This window comes from Muscardinus avellanarius (assembly GCF_963383645.1).
Source record: "Muscardinus avellanarius genome assembly, chromosome: 10".
NCBI lineage: Eukaryota > Metazoa > Chordata > Mammalia > Rodentia > Gliridae > Muscardinus > Muscardinus avellanarius.
In genome coordinates, this window is record NC_137796.1 from 84642982 (window position 1) to 84664093 (window position 21112).

Consider the following 21112-nt stretch of genomic DNA (forward strand, 5'->3'; position numbering starts at 1 on the left):
AAACTCTTCAGCAGCGTCTCCTACCTGATCTACGAGGCACCTGACCACTTCCTTCATACCATCACTCTCACTCTCTCTCTTCTTGTTCATTATACTCCACCTATTCTACCTTCTCTTGTTCACAAAGGTCAAGCTGACTTCCACCCCAGTAAACTTATACCTGCTGCTCATTTTTGTCTGTTCCCCCAGGTGGTCACATAACCGCCTCCTTCTCAATTGGGTCTGAATCAAAATGTCCCTCAATCCTTCCCTTACTACCCTAGCTAAAGAGGCCTCAGTAGCTATCCTTTCACATTACCCTGTTTTATCTTCTTTGTATCATTTGTTTCATTTGTTGGTAACGATCATTACCTATTTTCTTTTTTTTTTTAATTATAAAGTGAATTTTTTCTTAAGGAAAAAAAAGGGCCAGGCACAGTGGTGCATGCCTGTAATTGCAGCTAGTAGGAGGCTAGGGCAGGATCACAAGTTCAAGGCCAGCCTGGGCAACTTAAGGAGAGTCCATCTCAAAACAACTCAGTGATACAGTGCTCCTGGGCACGAGAGGGAGGGAGTGAGGGCAAGGCCAGCCATTATTTCCTAGGCTAGATTGAAACACCTCTGTATCAAATGGAAAGGAAAGAAAAGCCAAAACAGAAAATGGCTGAGAAACTCTACAGAACTAGTTTTTTTTCATGAGCCTAGCTATCACAGAATTCAGGGTTTTCAGTTAACTGATTTCCTTCTATTCTTTTTTCCTGGGTCCAGGTAAATCACTATACAGCACTCTAAGAGACAGTCTCTCCTCACTGGAGGAGACAGTCGTCCTCACATGGGCTGAGACCAACACCATGACACTCGTTTAATTCTCAGATTTAGTTCATGCCTGATATTCCCTGTAGACGTGGAACAACCACAAGAATGTCCTTGAGGTCCCAACCCCCAACTGGTCTGAGCATCGTCCACAGGCATCTTGGTCCATCAGAGGTCCAAAAGAAACCTCCTAACCTGGGTCAAGTACTTTGGTTTCAAATAGTCGCCCAGCTCCTCCTTGCTGACCCACAGATGGCGGCCCTTCTTCGCAGCCTGGGAAAAGTCTCCATTTAGCAGCAGCGCTTTGAAGAAGAAGACCTTGGCCCCAAGGCTACCCTCTGTCCGCACTGCCTTGGGGAACTTGTACTTGTAGTGGCCACAAGGTGCATTTCCTAGAAACTTGGCTTCCATGTTGTTTTCTGACAGTGAGGCCAGGGTTCGCTCGGCTGTCCCGCGGAGGGTCTCCCCTGGCCGCCACTCTGCCTGGGGCAGCATCCAAACATCCTCATCTCCAAGCTTCTCTCTGACTAACAGGATGAGGTTCCTGTCTAGCTTTCATTGCAATGAGGTTCGGTCATTTTTCTTATCAGCTTCTGTTATGCGAGCTCCAGGTTTGAATTGTAGAAACGCCTGTTCCCACATATCTTCCAAATCTTGCACAAGCAATATATCCTTTTCATCCTGTTCTTCATCATAGAGATCAGCTTTCTTCTTTGCCAGCCGCTGGACTGCATCTAGAGCACGAAGCTCATGGTCTGAATAGAGGGTCTTCTCTATCTCTATCTGCTGTAGCAGCGCAGCCATCTCTTCCTGCAAGGGGGTCAGCGGCTTGGAGATGAGCGGTGGCCGCTGCAGACACAACGCGCCCAACAAGCGCCATGGAGACCCGCTGTTTGAAGGTGCGGCTTCAAGAGCCAGGCTGCGAGAACCTAGGCTACCCGCCCATAACCTTTCGAACCGCCACCAGCCCCTGGTGACCCCTAGGAGCTACCTATTTTCTTACTGGTACATATACTGTCTCTCCTGACACCACCAGAATCTAAGCTACTTAGGACAAAGAATGTTGCCTTGTTTATCATTGTCATTGGCTAATAGGGAGTACTCTCTGGACGGGTGGATAGATGGGTGGACAGGTAGATGAATGAATGGATGGATGGACAAGTAGACGAATGGATGGATAGGTGGATTAATACAATAGATGCTGACCTCATAAAGGCTCCATCTCAGCTCTCTACTCCAAACACTCTTCCTGAATGTTTTCATTCCCCTGTAGTCAACTATTTTCTCAAAACCTAGGATCCCCAAATCTGTGTCTCCAGTCTGGTTCTCCTCCAACCACATAGACGGATGTATTCAACTGCCTTCTAGAGTCTCTAACTGGGTGTGTCATGGTGTATCAAACACAAAGGCTCACATGGAAAACTATTCCTCTTCCTGATTCCTCATCCAACTGAAGACTGCCATCACGTATTTTGGTGCCAAGGTGAGATTCTGGCTAGCAACCTTTAGTCTTTCTACCTAAGGATGATCAAGACCTGTTGACTCAATCCCAGACTTACATACTTCTCTCCATGCACACCATCTTGCTTTAACACCACCCATCGACCCTCACCAGGGGCCCTATAACAGCTCCACTGCCTTCTCCTAGAGCAGGCATTCTGTGCTCTGATCTCTCCCCACAGAATACATGGTATTTCTTCAACTCAAACCTATATTCATCATTCCCCTGTGCAAGTCTATTTCATGGTTCCTGACTTCATCTGTTTCTGCAGCTATAACAGAATACTACATATTAGGTAATTTATAAACAACAAGTTTATTTTCCTCATGGTTCTGGAGGCAGGGGAGTCTAGAAGCGTGGCATCAGCAGCTGGAGAGAACTTTTACATGTGTCATAACACAGCAGAAGGGCAGGTGAGCAAGCGTGAGACAGAGCGCCACATGCTTTTATAGCTTTTAGAATGCAGCTGCTCCCGTGATAACTAACCCACTCCTAGGAGAATGGCATTAACCCCTTCGTGAGGATGGAGCTCTCTGACCTAATCATCTCTTAAAAGACCCCCCTGGAAATACCATGGCAGTGATCCCCCTGAGGAGGAAGTCCAAAGCTCTCAGCCTTTAATGATCTGGCCTCACCATTCTTGGCCATACATTACACCCCTCCCATCAGAAATGCTTGCGTGTTTAGCTGGGGGGCGTGATGGAGCACACTTGTAATCCCAGTACTTGGGAGGCTGAGACAGGAGAATTGCAGTTTTTAGGACAGCCTCAGCTACTTAGTGAGGCCTTCTGCAACTTAATGAGATCTTGCTTCAAAATAAAGAATAAAAAATAGGGTTGGGGGGTGTAGCTCAGAAGTATAATGCCCTTGCCTTAAATCCCCAGTACTGACAGGAAAAAAAAAAAAAAAGAAAGAAAGAAAGGAAGGAAGAAAAAAAAAATCTGCATGTTTTCCATTGTGCCAGGCTGTCTCTTGTCTGGGAGCCCTTGCCCTCTGTCTAAAATGCCACAGCCTAGTCTACATCTCCTGCTCTCTCACTCTTGCAGTAGGATTTATGGTGGATGTCACCCCTGCAAGGGAGCTTTCCCTTGTTCTCCATTGCATCATTTAGGTCTGGTTTAGGGACCTCTCTACCTGCTTTCATAAAACACAGCATCTCTTTTATTGCACCCAAAGCACAGTATCTCATTTGCCTTCCGACATGTCTGCGAGCTCTCCAAAGGCAGCGGCAGTCTTAAACATCTTTAAATCCTCAATGCAGAGAACAGAAAAGGCATTCAAATGCATGTAGATTGATGGGTGGAAACTTGTGGGAGTACAGCATATATTTTGGAAAACCTAATAAGAGCTCCAGGCATTTTTGACAGGATAGAGTGATGAACTGGGTTTAACAAGATAAAATTTAATTGGAACAAATGTAAGGTTCTGCCCTTGGGTCCAAAAGGCACAGGTGTGGGAAGAGGGAGCCGTGTGTAGTTGCAGTTTGTCTGAAAAGCCTGGGGAGTTAGAGTTGTCAGTAAGCTCAGCGCGGGTCAATAGTGTGATCTGACTGCCAGAAAAATGAATGCAATCTCAGCTGTACTAAAAATGCAGTTTCTGGAAAGAGCAAGGTGGTATCCACAGTCCAGGGGGACCATACAGTCATTCTGGGTTCCTTCTAAGTGTCATGCTTTGGGGGACCAGACTATAATAGGAACGAAGGAAAATACCAGGTGGGGAGGAAACTTCCAGTAAAGCAAAATGAGAAACAGGTGAAGAACCAGGACCTGTTAGGACTTCAGAAAGCATTTGGGTGCTTGCTAATTATCTTGGAATATCTAAAGATATATATCCTATTATAAGGAATTCTAACCAAGACGACCATCCAAAAATTGACAAGTAAGGAGTCTCTTGTTAATGGATGCATTGCAAATTACATCTGGATCATGTTTTCAAGATGCATAGTCATCCTTTTATATCTATGGGGGATTGTTTCCAGGACCCCACACCAATAACAAAACTCTGGATGCTCAAGTCCCTTAAGCAAAGTGGCATAGTATTTGCAGAGAACCCACACATATCCTCCCATAGACTTCAAATCATCTCTAAATTACTTTAATATATATTATAATATAAATGCTATATCAATCATTATCATGAAGTATTTTGTGTTATAGAAATTATTGTATTATTTTTTTTCCTGAATATTTTCAAACTACAGTTGACTGAATCTGTGGATGTAGAACCTACTGGCTGTATCTGATTATGTTGTATACACACACACACACACACACACACACCCCTCAACATGTCACATGCCACCCCTACCTGCTCAAGCCCCATCCAAATGTCCTCTTAAAATCCTTCTAAGTTTCCTCAATGCCCCTAGGGTGCCAGTGCTTGTCTCCATGCAGCCTCCAAGGCTCTGTGCACACTGGCCTCACCCATCTCTCCCTGTGCATCTCCACCCTCTCTCTTCGTTCACACTGCCCTTAGAAGAAACTTTCACCAAACTCTCCTGCCCAGAGACGTTTACCCAGGCAGCTGCCTTCGCCTGGCAGTCTCCGCCCTCCCTTCCTTTGCCTAGTTAACACCTACATCACATCTGTCACCTTTGTACCTTTCCCAACACACCCCATCCTGCAACCACTGTTTGGCACATCTGTATTATACAAGTAAATGGGTAACATTTACTTGACATTTCATTATGCCATGTTTCACTATGTCTTGTTTTTCAATTAGGTAAGTGTGTTGGTACACATTAAGTATCCTATAATACAGGTCAAATTCCACCATAAAAATGCACAGATATTTTTATTTACACCAGCATTTTGTTGTACCAAATAGTTTAAAACAGAGAGACAACAGGCCTGGGACCTAGAGATCCTCGTTATAAAGGGATTTGTCGCAACCCTTTTTGGGAATTTGACCTGCATATGCTATAATGAATTTTAAAACTATCCTCCTCCAGGCTGCCAATTACAGTCAATTTTCACTCATCTAAAAATCATAAACAGTAAATTAAGTTGAACATTACTCATTTAAGGCTTCCCTGTGGGCTTTCCATGCTTCCCTCCCCAAAATTAAGAAGACCCAATTGAATATGTACATATGAATTCTCTAGCCACTTTCTCAGAGAAACATAAGCAATCTCAGCTTATGTTTTCTCTAAATTTTACTTAATTTCTATCTCAAGTCCCTTCTTCTCCGTGCAGCTGAACCTTGATCTTGTCAACACGTGGTCAACCCAGTTAAATTGGCATTCTTTCTTCCTGTTCCCCACTCTGGTTCCTTGTTGGGCATTACAGTTCTGGCTTTCCACTCAGGAGATCTCTGGACCCCTCTTTCAAGATGGAACAGCCTGTCAAACCCTCCGGTGTGAGCATCCCATGCTGACATCCGTTGAGGCCTCCCTGTCCCTGTCTCTGGTCTCAGATACAACTTGGTATCCATCAGAGTTGTGTTCCTCTGCGGCTAGTTGGTGTCCTGACCTCCAGTGGGTGAAAGAAGGGGTTCTCCATGTCTGGTCCTCAGACCAACAGCATCAGTATCACCCAGGTACTTATTGGTAATAAATATTTTCAATCCCTACCCAAGACCATAGAATCAGGATCAGAAATCTGCACTCTAGCAAGCCTTTCAGGGATGGGATTCTGATGCACCTTCAGGGTTGAAGACAGTCTAAGGGAGCTCATTTTCTTCCCAGAACATCAAGTCTGGAGGTCAGTGGTTGCCCCTTGGGGCACCATGGCTGCTCTTGGCTGTCATAAAAGCTCAGGAAACACCATTACCCCCCTTGGCCTCTGAAATGGAAGAAGGCAGAGGAAATGGGGATGACAATGGCTATTGGGTCAGCCAAGCACCAGTTTCTGCTCAGGGCCATTGGGTTCCACAAGGCAATATGCCTTTGTGTGCCAGTGAGCCTTCAGGCCCAGCAACACCCCTTTCTTATCTACCTGCTACCCTGCTCTTGGGACCCAGATACCCTCATCTTGATGGTTCAGGGCCACAGTGGAATCAGTTTCTCTTCCCACAGCACTGACCCCTTTGCAGTTAATTTCTGCACCATATCCTAGACAACTCCTACAAAGCCACCTCCCACTATATGCTCAAGTATTCAAATTCATTGGAAGCTCCAACATCTAACTCCCTTGGGCAATGGAGCAAAGGAGGGTTAGGAAAAAGCAGGGATCAATGTCGACACCTCCCTTTGTAACCTTAACCCCCCCATCTCAGTGGGAGTCCCTTCTTTAAAAAATCTCACCTGGAACTGGGCATGGCAACTTGTGTGGCCCTTGGCAACTTAGTGAGACTGTGTTTCAAAAAAAATAAAAAATAGGGCTAGGGGTGTAGCTCAGAAGCAGAATATCCTTGTAGTAACACACACACACACACACACACACACACACACACACACACACACTCTTTCATCTGGAATAGAAAAAAGCAAATACAGGTACAATATATATTTCCTACCAAATCTCTCTGACTTACACCAGAAATATATCTCAAAAACTAAGCATTTGAAGCCTTTTTCTCTGTCTCTGTTCTTGATTTAATAGACGCTTCAAATATAGTGGTCTGTAGAAGGTGGGGGTGGAGGGAGTGGTCGAGAGCAGAGGAGAGGGCGAGGGAGGGTAGGAGGCGCTGAATACATGACAGTATCCTGTCAAATCCCGGATGACTCCAGAAACACTAGCTGCTGTTTTCAAAAACATCTTTGCAAGGGAATATTGTACAGATGTTGGAGTGTGTTGGTGGGGGGTGTCTCCCCTAATGCTATGATGTCTACAAAGTCCAAAATAGCAGTATGCAAAGAAATCTCTCTCTCTAACCCGGTTATTTTGAGAGGAAACCTGGAGGAGGAGATGGAAGAGTGGGGGTAGAAATGAAAAGAATTTAGTTCTCTATCCACATCTGTCTCTTCCCAGCTGGGTAATTACAGCCAAGTCACTTGATCCCTTTGAATTTTGGATCCTGAAGCCTATAAAATGGGAGTCAAAACACCTGCTCTGCCTACATGGCCCATATCTTCATACCCATTTTACAGATAGTGAAATATAAGGATCAAATGAACTGAGGCATATAAAAGTACTTTGGGTTTTGTTGTTGTTTGTTGCTTTATTTTGTGTTGTGTTTTGCTAATATGGGGAAGCTAGGGAGAAAATGGGTCATAGGAGGAACTCTAGGCAAAAAAAGGAGAAACCATAGATGAGCAAAGAAGGCAACCTAACTGAGGGGATGGAAGGGGAAAGAGGGAAATTCCTTAACGTACATAATGTACATTCACACATATCAAAGTCAATGCTAAGCCAAACATGAGAAGAAGGGAAGGGGAGAGGGAGAGAACAGGGTGGGAATTGGAGAAGGGCTAAATGAGGGGTGTGTGCATATATGCCTCTACCATCTTGTACCCCATTAAGATGTATGACTACAAGGTCGGGCGTGGTAGCACATGCTTGTAATCCCAATACTTGGGAGGCTGAAATGGGAGGACCTCGCAGGTACAAAGCCAGCCTCCGCTACTTAGTGAAGTTCTCAGGAACTTAGTGAGACCCTGTTTCCAAATAATAAAAATATTTTTTAAAAAAAACAGATCTGGGAGTGTAGCCCTGAGATAGAAACCCCTTGGGCTCCATCCCCAGTTCCACAAAATAAAGATGTATGAATACAATGAGCCAATTAAATAAATAAAATAAACAATAAAAATCTTTTTGTGTTTTATTAATATGGTTGAGTTGATTTTTAGTGCATTGGAATTATACATCATATTGGAGCATAGAGTCACCAAAACATACATGAATACACATATACACATACATACACATATTATATGAATACCCTTGTCTTCTCTCTAATAAATCAAAGGGGGGATCATTATTTGCTTAAGAAGAACCGGGGTTATTTTTAACCAATTAAATTCCAATAATGTTTCTAGACTTACAGATCTCTCTTCAGACATTTCAAAGAGATTAGAAAAGCAAAGAGGTGAGGGAAATACAAGACAACAGAAGAGTATGTCTCCCATGTAACTCAGTGGATTATTTTAGGCCAAGTATATCCTTACTGATTTTCTGCCTGCTTGATCTATCAATTACTGAGAGATGGTAAAGTCTCCAACTGTAATAGTGGATTTTCTGTTTCTCCTTGTAGTTCTATCATTTTTTTTTGCATCTTGCATTTACTAGGTAGTTAGTTAGGTACATATTTAGACCTTTAGGGTAGTTTTATCTTCTTGAATTCTTCTTCATAATAAAATGCCCCTCTTTACCCTTGATAATTTTCCTTATTCTAAAGTTTTCTCTATCTGAAATTAGCAAAGCATGGTGTATTTTTCTGTGTCTTTACTGTTAACCTACCCTATTCTCTATATTTAAAACGGATTTTTTTGTAAACAATATGTAACAACACCTTAAGGTGTTTTTTGAATTTGTGTATTTAGACCATTTACATTTAAAGTGATCATTGATCCTATTTTTATACATTTATTGGTGCATTATAATCTCACATCATAATATAGTTCACAGTGATAGTGACCTAGATGCACACAGCACTTGGTGGGCTTCCCCATGACTCCCTCCCCAGTGCCTCCCCTTCCCCATACAGGATATTGAGATTGCGGTTAGTATCCTCGTGCATGTATAGAGTGTCAATGGAAGTGTTTTGTTCATTGATTCTTCCTCTCCCCCACCCCAGCATTGATTTAACTGGATTAGTATCTACTGTGTTTGTAACTGTTTCCTATTTACCGCATTTGTTCTTTTTCCTCCCTCTTTTTCTGCCTTTTTTGGGGAATTAATCATTTTAATATGATCCCATCTTATCTCCTCTTAGCATATCAATTATATTTCATTTCAAAATTTTAGCAGTTTCCCTAGCATTTTCAATATACATTTTTAATCAATCCAAGTCTACCTTCAAATAACACTATACCACTTCATATATACTACAGAACCTTAAAGTAGAATGTTCCTGATTTAGCCCTGCTGCCCGTTATCATGTTGCTCTCACTAATCTCATATACCTTTTCCTATAATCACCAAATATCCGGGTCTCTCACTCTCAGGCAAATCCACACTCAGCCTCCAACCATTCGTGAAAGTTACCATTTAATGTTTCTACAAAAGCTTATGGCCTCGGTGGCTTTAGTTGAGGTGAACAGATCTTGGCTGTGCCTCTCTAGATTCCTCCATCTCACCTGACTTGATTTGCCCTGCAAACTCAGTTCTCTAGTCGGTCAAAGGCAAGTTGCTGATTTCAGACTTTTCAGCTTTTTCTGGAGATGAAGACTTCTGAGTTTGCATATGTGGGAGCTGGAACCAGAAGAAGTCCAGCAAGTCCTTTTACATCATGGAGATTACCATCATGGCTGTTGATCTTGAAGACGATCCTAGCTCCATCTTGCTTTATCCAGCAGGCCAATTCTAGACTAAAGAGAGAACTCGCACATTCCCTGACTCACATGGAAGAGATCACACAATCCTCCCATCTGATCTGAGGAACCCCTTCTGCACAGTGTTACCCACACAGTGGAGAACAGGTAAGTCTCTGTTCTGTGCTGGTTGCAAGCTCGGTGAGTCTGCTGTCATTCTTCCACAGCAGGACTTTGATTTCTCAGCGCAGCGGTCTCAACCACTCATACACAAGGATTGGACTGTGCAAGCTCAACTCCCAGATATCCACTATTAATTATACTCTTATCCACCCAATAGCTCACCAGAATTAACCTGCTTTGTCCAAAAGAATTTTTTTAAATTGAGCATTTGATTATAATATGCACTTTAAAGACACTTAAGCAAATTATTGGCTTAAGAAAGAAGAAGAAGAGAAGAATTCTACTTTCTCCGGAACCCTATCGACCTGAACTCCTAACTGGCAGTGCCACACAATGAGAGCTGATGCTTGCATTGATGACCCTGCAGCACTACAGGATCCTGGAGAGCTTTTGAATCATCCAAGAAAGATTAAATTATGTTCAGCAGCGCTGTAGTGCTAAGTGCATTTCACACTGTACTTCACATCTATGGAATTTGATCGTTCACACAAGGCACAAGGTGACTCTCTTATTGTCCAGGATCTAATTCATTTGAGTTCGATTTGAATTACAAAGGTTTACTAAGCACCTGCTGCTCATCCTGAACTATGGGACACACTGGAAAGCACATTCCGTTTATTCATGGAGCTCAACATTTTCCCGTTAAATAAAAACAAGCAAACAAGCCAACAAACGAACAAATAAACAAAGCAGTAATGCACATCTTATTTAACCCCAGTGCCCAGTACATACAAACATTGACTGAATGAGTGTTTGTTCGAGGACCAAGTGCTAGAGAGGCACAGAGACAAGAGAGAATGAGACACAAGAAGTTATTTTGGCTTTGCTGTGGTGTACTCTTAGGATGCTGGCTGTCAGTAAAGGGTAGGGAAGTTTTCTAGCAAAAGGGAAACTGACTAGAACTTACTGGAAATGGAGAAAAGTCTGGTATTTCTGGAATATGGGGGTGGAAAATGCCAAGAATGATGTTGGAAAACTAAGTTACGGAAGGCCTTGAATATCAGCCTGAGAAATTTGCATGTTTTCCTATAAGCAATAGGATGTCAGCAAGTGTTTCAAGCAAAAGAATGATATGCTTAGATGTGCTTTAGAAAAATCCCTTCAGAATCACTGGGGAAGGAGGATTAGAGTAAGAGGGGGAAATGGAGGACACAGAAACCCGTTTTTCAAAGTTTCCAAATATCTTCAAGCAAGAGATAAGAGGTTACAGAAATAAGGACAAGGTCCAAGAGATAGGCTATGGTTTGAATGTCTCCTATAAAACTCATATGGAAATTTAATTTATATTAGAACATTATTAAAGGTGACATCTTTAAGAGGAGATTAGGCCATGTTATATTCAGCTCTTCATCACTGTGACAAAATAACCTGAGAAAATCAGCTTAAAGGAAGAAAAGTTTATTTTGGCTCAGAGCTTCAGAAATTTCAATTCAGTCACTTGGCTCCACCACTGTGGGCATGTGGTAAGGCAGAAAATCATGATGGGGAAGGCTTGGCAGAGCAGAGTTGCCTGCCTCATGACAGCTGGGAAACAGAGAAAGAAAAGGGAAAAGAGGGGCCAGGGACAAGCTAGACCTTTTCAGGATACACCCACTGACCTACTTCCTCCAACCAGGCCCACCTCCCACAGTTTCCCCCAAATTCCATCAATGGTCTAATCCACTGATGAGATCAGAGCCTTTGGAATCTAATCACTTCCCAAAGCCCCACCTCTGAGCATTGCTGCACTGGGGACCCAGCCATCAGCACATGAGCCTCTGGGGGACAGTTCAGGCCCAAATGATAGTGGGCCATTAGGTCACAGCCTCGTGAATGGGTTAACGTCATTGCTGGATTGGATTCTCACTGGAGTATTATTATAAAACTGAGTTCAACCCTTTTTTGCTTCCATCTCACACAGGTGCTCACTCAGCTTTTTGACATGTTATGATGTAGCAGACAGGTCCTTGCCAGACCCCCGTGCATAGTTTTTGGATTTCTCAGCTTCCAGAATTATAAGACATACATGTCTTTATAATTTTCTCAATCTCAAGTATGCTCCTATGGCTGCACATGTAAACTAGCATAAGACATTTCTGAGGTAGATTCAATAGGGATTGGCAACCAACTGAATGTGAGGTGGGAGAAGTTGAAGACAGCTCAGGAGTATTTGCAGGCAGAACTGCCTTCTATACCCCACCCTGTATTCACACTCTTTTAAGTGTGATTTTGCAGCTCCTATCATCATGAAATGGGGTCTGAGTCTCTACCCTTTAAAACTGGGTTCTATATTAACACTGCGTGGATTCTGAGCCAATACCAAACATGTAGGCTGATGTAGAGGGAGAAGATGCTGACAACAGGTAACTAACTTTGGGTTTCCCTAGCAATAGGCCCTGTGACAAGAATTCAGGTGGATGTGATTTATTTGGAAGATGATCTCAGGTAGCACAGAAAGAGGATTTGGGAGGTAGGATTGGGCGAAAAAGGCAACTAGCAAGGGATATGTTGGTGAGCAAGTTATTGTAGCACATGATGGAATCTTCACTCTGATGAGTAACTCTGGGAGCTAGCTTAGAGCTAGCTTTTCTGAGGGATAAAAGACTGTGGATGAAAATTGCTGGAGAGAAGAGAAAAAACAGCCTACGGCCAGCCTGACACATAAGCAAGGGGGCTACAGCCTGCCCAGTTCTTGTGCACATTGCTTCCAGATGGAACAACCCAGACAACCATCTGCAGGTGCTTGCAGTTGGGCCAAAGTGCCCGGAAAAGTGCAGGTCATGTGTACATGGGCAATGCTCCACATTGTCCAAAGACACACACAGTCTGGAAATAAAAAGATATAAAATGATTCCAAGCAAAGAGAATCCAAAGCAAGCAGTAGCTATGCTTACACATGATGAAATAGACACGAAGCCAAAATCAGAAGAGAAAGGCCACTACATATTGATCAAGGGAATAATTTGCAAAGAAAAAAATTTTTTGATGGTACTGGGGTTCCTGGAAGCCCTTCTACCTCCGGGCTACACTCCCAGACCTATTTTATATTTTTTTATTTGGAAACAGGGTCTCTTATGCCAGCGAGGCTGGCTCCGAACCAGCGCGATCCTCCTGTCTCAGCCTCCCAAGCATGGGGATTACAAGCGTGTGCCACCACGCCCGGCCAAAGAAAATTTAATAATTATAAATACATGCACACCAAATGTTCAGAGCATCTGAATTTATAAAACAAACATTACTAGAAATAAATGGAGAGATAGAACCCAATACAATAATAGTGGGTGACTTAAATATCCATTCTCACCAATACATAGGTCATCCAGACAAAAAATTCAACAAAGAAACATCAGAATTCAGTGTACACTATAGATCAAATGTACTTAGCAGACATATATAGCATATTTCTTCCAACAGTGGCAGAATATAATTTTTTCATCAGCACATGGAACTTTTCCCAAAATAGTTCATGTATTAGGCTATTAAGCAAATCTTAACAAACTGTTTAAAAATGAAATAATGCCTTACATCTTATCAAATCACAAAGTAATGAAGATAGAAATGAACAGGAAGAGAAACTCCAGAAATTGGACAATATACTACTGAAGAGTGGGTTTAAGAAAATAAAAGGGGGATTTACAAAAGCCTAGAATCAAATGAAAATGGAAACAAAACATATGAGAAGTTATGAGACACAGCAAAAGCAGTCCTAAGAGTAAAATCTATAGTAATGAGTACGTCAGTACATTAGAAAAACAGAGCAATCTCAAATAAATAACCGAATGACGCATGCCAAGGTAGTAGAAAAACTCAAGCAAACCAAACCCAAAATCAGTAGAGGAAAAGAAATAATAAAGATCAGAGTAGAAATAAATGACATAGAGATTAAAATAAAAATACAAATGATCAACAAAACAAAGAACTGTTTCTTTAAAGACATAAAATTGGCAAATCTTTGATTAAACTAATTTAAAAAGAGAGAAGACCCAAATAAATAAAACTATAGATTGAAAAGGAGACACTAAAACAGATACCACTGAAATTCAAAAGACCATTAAGGGATATTCTGAAAAACTATATGCCAATAAAGTAGAAAATCTAGAAGCAATGGACAAATTTCTGGACATATATGACCTACCAAAATTGAACCAAAAGAGTATAAAAATAACATAATAACAAGTAATGAGATTGAAGTAGTTACAAAAAATATTCTAGTAAATAAAAGCCAGGTCTGTACAGATTTCCTGCCAAATCTTACCAGACTTTTAAAGAACTATCACCTATGCTCCTCAAACTATTCCATAAAATAGAAAGGAAAGGAACATTCTACAAATCCAGTATTACTCTACTTCCAAAACATGATAAGGACACAATAAAAACCAAAAAAAGAAAGCTATATGTCAGTATTCCTGGTGAACATAGGTACAGAAATCCTCAACAAAATACTTACAAATCAAATTCAACAGTACATTACAAAGATAAAACATGAGCAGGTTGGATCCATTTCAAGGATACAAGGATAGTTCAATATATGTGAGTCAGTAAATGTAATACAGCACATGAGTACAATTAAGGATAAAAATTACATAATCATTCTGATAGGTGCAGAAAAAGCCTTTGATATAATTGAATATTTCTTAATGATAAAATTTCTGAAAAATTAGATATAGAGGATCATATCTCAACATAATAAGGGCTATATATGACATTTACCCAGGATCATAGTAAAGGGGGGAAACCTAAAAGCATTTTCTCTAAGATCAGAAATTTTTAAAAAAGGGTCTCACTCTTAGAACTTATAGTCAGCCTAGTGCTAGCAATTTCAGCCAGAACAATTAGGCAAGAGAAAAGAAATAAAAGAAATTCAAATAGAAAAGGAGGAAGTCAAATGATCCCTGTTCCCTGATATGATTCTATACGTAGAAAATCCAAATGATTGCCAGGTGTGGTGGTGCACGCTTGTAATCCCCGCGCTTGGGAGGCAGAGACAGGAGGATTGCGCTGGTTTGAAGCCAGCCTCGCTGGTTTAAGAGACCCTATTTCCGAAAATAAAAAAAAATAGGTCTGAGAGTGTAGCCCAGAGAAGGGCTTCCAGGAACCGCAGTACCACCAAAAAAAAAAAAAAAAAAAAAAAAAAGAAAGAAAGAAAGAAAAAAAGAAAAAGAAAAGAAAAGAAAAAGACAATCCAAATGATTCCACAAAAGGCTCCTAGAACTGATAAACAAATTCAGCAAAGTAGAGACATACAAAATCAATATACAAAAATCTGTAGCTCTTCTATTCACCAGTAATGAACTCACTGAAAAAGAAATCAGGAAAGCAATCACATTCACAAAAACCTCAAAAATTATAAAACATCTAGGAATAAATATAAGGAGATGAAAGACCTCTACACTGAAAATTACAGAACACTGAAAGAAGTAATTGAAGAAGACACCGAAAGACAGAAAGACCTCCTGTGTTCATGCACAGGCCAAATTCATACTGCTAAAATGGCCATGTTACCAAAAGTAACCTACAGGTTAGATGCAGTCCTCACCAAAACACCAATGACATTCTTCACAGAACTAGAAAAAACAATCCTAACACTCATAAGGAAGCACAAAAGACCCAGAATAACCAAAGCAATCCTGAAAAAAAAAAAAAGAGCATTGCTGGAGGCATCACAATACCTCATTTCAAAATACACTACAAACCATTGTAACAAAAGCAGCATGGTTTGGCATAAAAATATATACATAGACCAGTGGAACAGAACTGACGACCCAGAAATATGCCCAGTCATGTGCCAACTGATTCTTGACAAAGGTGCCAGAAACATACATTGGAGAACAAACAACTCTCTTCTATAAATGGTGCTGGGAAAATTGTGTTCCTACATGTAGAAGATTGAAACTAAACCCCTATTTCTCACTCTGTACAAAAATCAAGTCAAAACGAATCAAAGACCCTAACATAATTCCCAAAACATTGAAACTACCAGAAAAAACACACACACAGGGAAACATTCCAAGATACTGGCACAGGCAACAATTTCCTGAATAGGACTCCACTAGCTCAGGGAACAAAAGCAAGAATAGACAAATGGGATTACATCAAATTAAAAACCTTCTCCACAGTAAAGGAAATAACCAAAAGAGTAAAGAAGCAACTTACAGAACGGGAGAAAATCTTTGCCAACTATTTATTTGATAGAGGATTACTATCCCAAATATATAGAGAACTCAAAAATTGTAACAACAAAAGGACAAATAATCCAATAAAAATAGGCACATGATCTGAAAAAAAAAACTTCTCAAAAAAAGTACAAATAGTAAATAAATATATTTTAAGAGCTCAGTATCTTTAGCCATCAAGAAAATTCAAATCAAAACTACCTTGTGATTCCAACTCATCCCAGTGAGAGAGGATATTATTGAATGAATGAATGATAAGTAAATAACAAATAGTGGCAGGGATATGGAGAAAAACCAACTCATATAGATGGCTGGTGGGAATCTAAGTTAGTTCAGCCACGATGGAAAACAGTATAACACTTTTTCAAAAACCTAAAATTAAAATTACCATCTGATCCAGCTATCCCAAAGGAAATGAAGGCAGAAAGAGATACCTGCATGCTCATGTTTACTGTGGCAACAGATGAATGGATAAAGAAAATATGGTGTATATACATATGCAATGGTCTTTTATTCAGCCATAGGGAAGAATGAAATTGCCAAGTATGGTGGCACATAACTGTAATCCCGGGGAGGGGAGACAGGGAGTCTGAAACAGGAGGATCACAGTTTCCAGGCCAGCCTCAGCAACTTAGCAAGACCCTCAGCAACTTCAGGGAGGCCCTGTTTTAAAATAAAATGAACAAATAAATTAAATGCCAAGCAGCGAGGCCGGGGCCGGGGCCTGCCGAGTGGTGAGGCAGTTGTCCGGGCCTGCTGCACAGCAAAGGCCAGCGGGTCCCTGCAATCCGGCGGTCAGGAAGCACTTGAAGCTGCCACTGCCTCCCCCCATGTCTCAGCAGATTCCCAGATCCAAGTGACCTCTAATTTTAATAAAAATTGGGTGTGAGTGGATCATCTTGTCAAAGTCACTTACCTTCTGGTGGTCAGGATTTCCACAAATGGGAATCAGTGTGGAAAATAAAAGAAGGACTTCCAAGGAAGATATAAACCGTAATTGATCAGATGTGGAGAAGTAGAAACTCTGTCACATTATTGGTGGGATTGCAAATTTAGGCAGCCTCTTTGAGAAACAGTATGGAAGATCCTCAGAAAAATAAATATGAACTTACCATAAAATCCAGCAATACCACATATGGGTATCGACCCAAAAGAATGGAAACCAAACTACCAAACCAATGCACGAGTATTTGCAATTAAGGTGACCTATCTGAGGGGATGGAGGGGGGAAGATGGAAACTCTTTAAAACACATGATGTACTTAAACATATCAAAGTCAATCACTAAGCCAAGCATGGGAAGGAGGGAGGGGGAGGGAACGGGATGAGGATTGGATAAGGGCTAATTTAGTGATGTGTGCATGTATATCTCCACAAGTTTTTTTTTATTCCATTAAGATGTATGACTACAATGCACCAATAAAAATATTTATATAAAAGAGCTTAGAGGTAGAATGCCCCTCGATTCAATTCCTAGTACCAAAAAAAGAACAAAATAATGTCATTTGCAGAAAAATGAATGAAACTGGAGAGAATAGATGAGCCCCATTTGTTGTCTCTCACATAGAGAAACTTTAAAAAAAAAAAAAGAGCTGAAAGTAGAAAAGGGATTTTCAGGAAATGGGAAAAGACCAGGAGGAAGAGAAGAAAGGGCAGAAGGGAAGTTGGACATAATCAAGGTACAATATATGCATGTATGTAACATTGCAGTGAAAACCATTAATTTGTACAGTTAATATGTTAATGATTACAATTTTAAAAATATTTACTCCTAGATGTAAAAATTATTTCTCAATAAAATTATTTTTTAGTTCTGTAGGCTAAGTCTAAGATCAAGGTGCCAGTCTTTGGTTCCTGGGGAGGATTCCCTTCCTGGTATGCAGACTTTCCTGTCTTTTCATTACATCACAGAGGAAGAGGGATCTTGTGTCTCTTCCTCTTATAAAGGCATTAATTCTATTATGAGGATCCCATCCCATGACCTCTTTTATACCTCCAAAAGCCATCCCAGAAGACCCACGATGGACCTACCTCCCAACACCCTTACAGTAGGAGTTAGGGTTTCAAAATAAGAATTTTGGATGTGGGGACACCAACATTCATTCATAACAAGACCTCTCCTTGAACCCCGTCCAGCTTAGTTGGATCCTGCCCACTTTGCCTAACTCTTGCCCGACCTATATATGTCAGTCAGGGCCTGCCTTGAAAGTCGTGGCTACTATTTAGAATCCTGTCCAGATGGGATAAAACATTTATAACCAAAGCCCTAACACTCAACCGACCTTACAATATACCACAGCCCAGCAAGGTGGTGCATTTCTTAATCCTAGTACTTAGAAGTCTGAGACAGTAGGATCAAAAGTTTGAGGCCAGTGTACCAAGATTTAGAGAGACCCCATTTCAGAATAAAAATTAAAATAGAGCTGAGGGTGGAGCTCAGAGGTAGAAAGCCCCTGGGTTCAATCCCTACTATCAAAAAATAAAAAAAATACAAGCTACACTCTAGAAGTCCCTGCTATAGACCTATGACCCCTGTATTTGGGCAGCTTGGATGGATCCAGAATCCCTAGATCCTCAGTCCCTGGGGCTTTTTCATTTAAACAGCAAGCTCTCCTTTCCCTGTCACTATATTCATGCTGAGGTCCTGCAATTGGGTTAATTATTCCACCTCCTACCTGTCCCTTCCATGGTCTCTACTGCTCCCCTCTTCAGCAAGGTCTGTTTGGCAGACAAGCCAGTTTCCCCACACTCATCCATAAAGCCAATGCTCCTTAGCACCTATCAGGTACCAGGCATCGCTCTGGGTTCCAGAGTGAGTAAGTGACCTCGCCTGATAGATGCCACCCAACTCAGAAGAAGCCCCGTTGTCTAGAAAAGACAAGTGTGAGCACAACGGAGACTTGTTAACAGAAGAGCATGCAGACACGGTGTCACCAGGTGAGTCCATATCCTTACCCAGCCAAAAAATAAGGGGAAGCTTTTCTACAACCCAGGACTGGATGTGGCAAAATGAGGAAAGAGACCGGGCCTTGACTAAGTTGGTTTCTGGCTCATTAGTGGTTCCCTGTTGACATGAGGGAGCCCAACAGCAGGGTCCAAGTCCCCATCACCCAGGATCTGAGGACGCACACAGGCAGGAGGCAGCTTTCCCATGGTGAGCTGGTAACACATTTACAGCATCAGAGTGCTCTTAAAATGCTCAGTCGGGGGAGCTGCCAGGTCTTATCTGAAGGGCCATGTGCTTGGCACTAAGTCTGGTGCGGCCTGATTCATAAGAAACCCCTGAGAGCTGTGGACAAGGGCGTTTACAGACTTGGAAGCCCTACGTGCTCTTTTAATTTTTTTTCTCTTTCTCCCCTGAGAAAAATAGGAGTTAAGAGATTTATAGAGGAATCAGCCCCCCTCCCTGCCGTGGCCTCTCTCCCGGGCTCCAACGTGGCTCTCATCTGCATCCACAGCTGAGCAGCCAAAGTGCAAGGCTGGCCTGGGAGAAGGGAACCAGTTGCCAGGTTCCCCTGCCTGCAAAGAGGGCATTTCCCAGGAATGCACAGGCGGATCTTGGCTGGAAATCAGATCCTACTTTCTAAGGCCACAAGCAATAACTCTAGCATGGCGCTTGACCCTGACAAGCTCTCCAGCAGCGCTCCGCTCCCCATTCAACCAGCACAGCCCTGCGAGCTGGCACTGCCTGCCGTGTTCCTTATGGCACCAGGTTTCCCTGCCTGCCGCACCAGCCAGGAGCACTAGCACGTTGCATCTGCCTGTCCCAACCCCTGGAAAGAGCCAGACAAAAATCTGGTGCCTTGTTAGCCTATGAGTCCTGTCCTCCCTGGGAGACACTCCCTGCTGTGGCACAATGCCAAGGAGGCAGAGAAGTCCCCCTCCACCAAAGAACCCAAACAGGATTTCTCCAACTGTAATCATGTGTCACACCACCCAGTAGGGGATGTTTCATTACATTCCTCCTTTATAAATGTGGGAATGGAAGCCCAGATTGGTGCTGGCTTTGGCGGTGTCCCACAGCAAGTAAAGAGCGGAGCAGGAGTCAACTTCCAGCACCCACTGGAGTAGGCACCCCCAGACTCTTCCCGCCTTTGTGTCCCCCAGACCACAGGAGGCGCTCACCTCGGATCCCAGTTGGTACGGGTCTGAGGTCTTCCAAGGACTTGCAAGTTCCCACTCTGAGCCCTCAGAGGCCCGGGGATGAAAGGGATTATGCTAGCAGGGACATTTTTTCCTGGTTAGATTGTCCATTTTTTCCTTTCAGCACGTTTCTCGTTTCAATCATTCCTTTTCCTTTCCAGACCCCGGGAGCCAGAAATAAACACACGCAGTCTTCTCGTTGATGTAAATAACCATCGGCTTTATTGAACCCATCTGCTCGGGCTGTTGGCTGAAATCATAGCTCTGGAGTGTTTTCCACCAAGCACCCCTGGGGCCTTCAGGAAGTCGAGCTGCTGCCTGGCCTGGGAACATTTTTTCTGCTCCTTCAAAAAGGACCCTCACCGCAGAAGCCCCGTGCCCATTTTCCTGGTGTCCACAAGGCTCAGGAGTCCAGCCACTTTCTCCTCATTAACAGACGCTTTCCCTCTCACCTCTGCTGTCCCTTGTCACCTGGATGCTTCTTCCTGCCTCCCAGTGCCACAGACTGCCTGGCTCCATCATTCTTTCCTGGGACTTTAGGTTTGAAACAGACAGAGATGAGGACAACCTGCGGCCTGGGCCAGTGATGCCCGGCAGCCCAGCCTGGCCCCTGTGCAGCTGGGCCATGCTTCTGCACCCAAGGCTCCCTTCTCCTCTGGTCCAAACAGTAGTAGTAGTAGTAGTAGTAGTAGTAGTAGTAGTAGTAGTAGTAGTAGCCGCCCTAAGTGTACAGGGCATTTGTTATATGCTCGATACTGCCTAAGAACCCAGCTCTCAGCCTTCAGAAGCATCTTGTTTCTGGTCTTCTGGTCTTTCTCTGACCTCAGCAACCACATCTCAGAGTGTCCGGTTTCCCCCTTGAGGCCCCAGAATCTCTTGGAGCTGGCTCCTGTTCTCCCTTCAGCCCTCAGGAGCTCCTTCCTGCTATGCTGTTCCCTGTGTCAAGGTGTGGGTCTCATTCCCAGTCTTCCAGAGCTACATCCTACCCTTC

General features: G+C 42.6%; 1 pseudogene across 1 annotated transcript; it reads right to left on the bottom strand.

Moving 5' to 3' along the window:
* Window positions 1–854: 854 nt before the first annotated feature.
* LOC308268773 (large ribosomal subunit protein mL46-like) lies at window positions 855–18735 on the bottom strand (annotated as a pseudogene). Its single transcript has 4 exons — window positions 18654–18735; window positions 4717–4855; window positions 3428–3535; window positions 855–1741 (listed from the first exon to the last, which is right to left on the bottom strand). The product of its transcript is annotated as a large ribosomal subunit protein mL46-like (transcript).
* Window positions 18736–21112: the final 2377 nt, after the last annotated feature.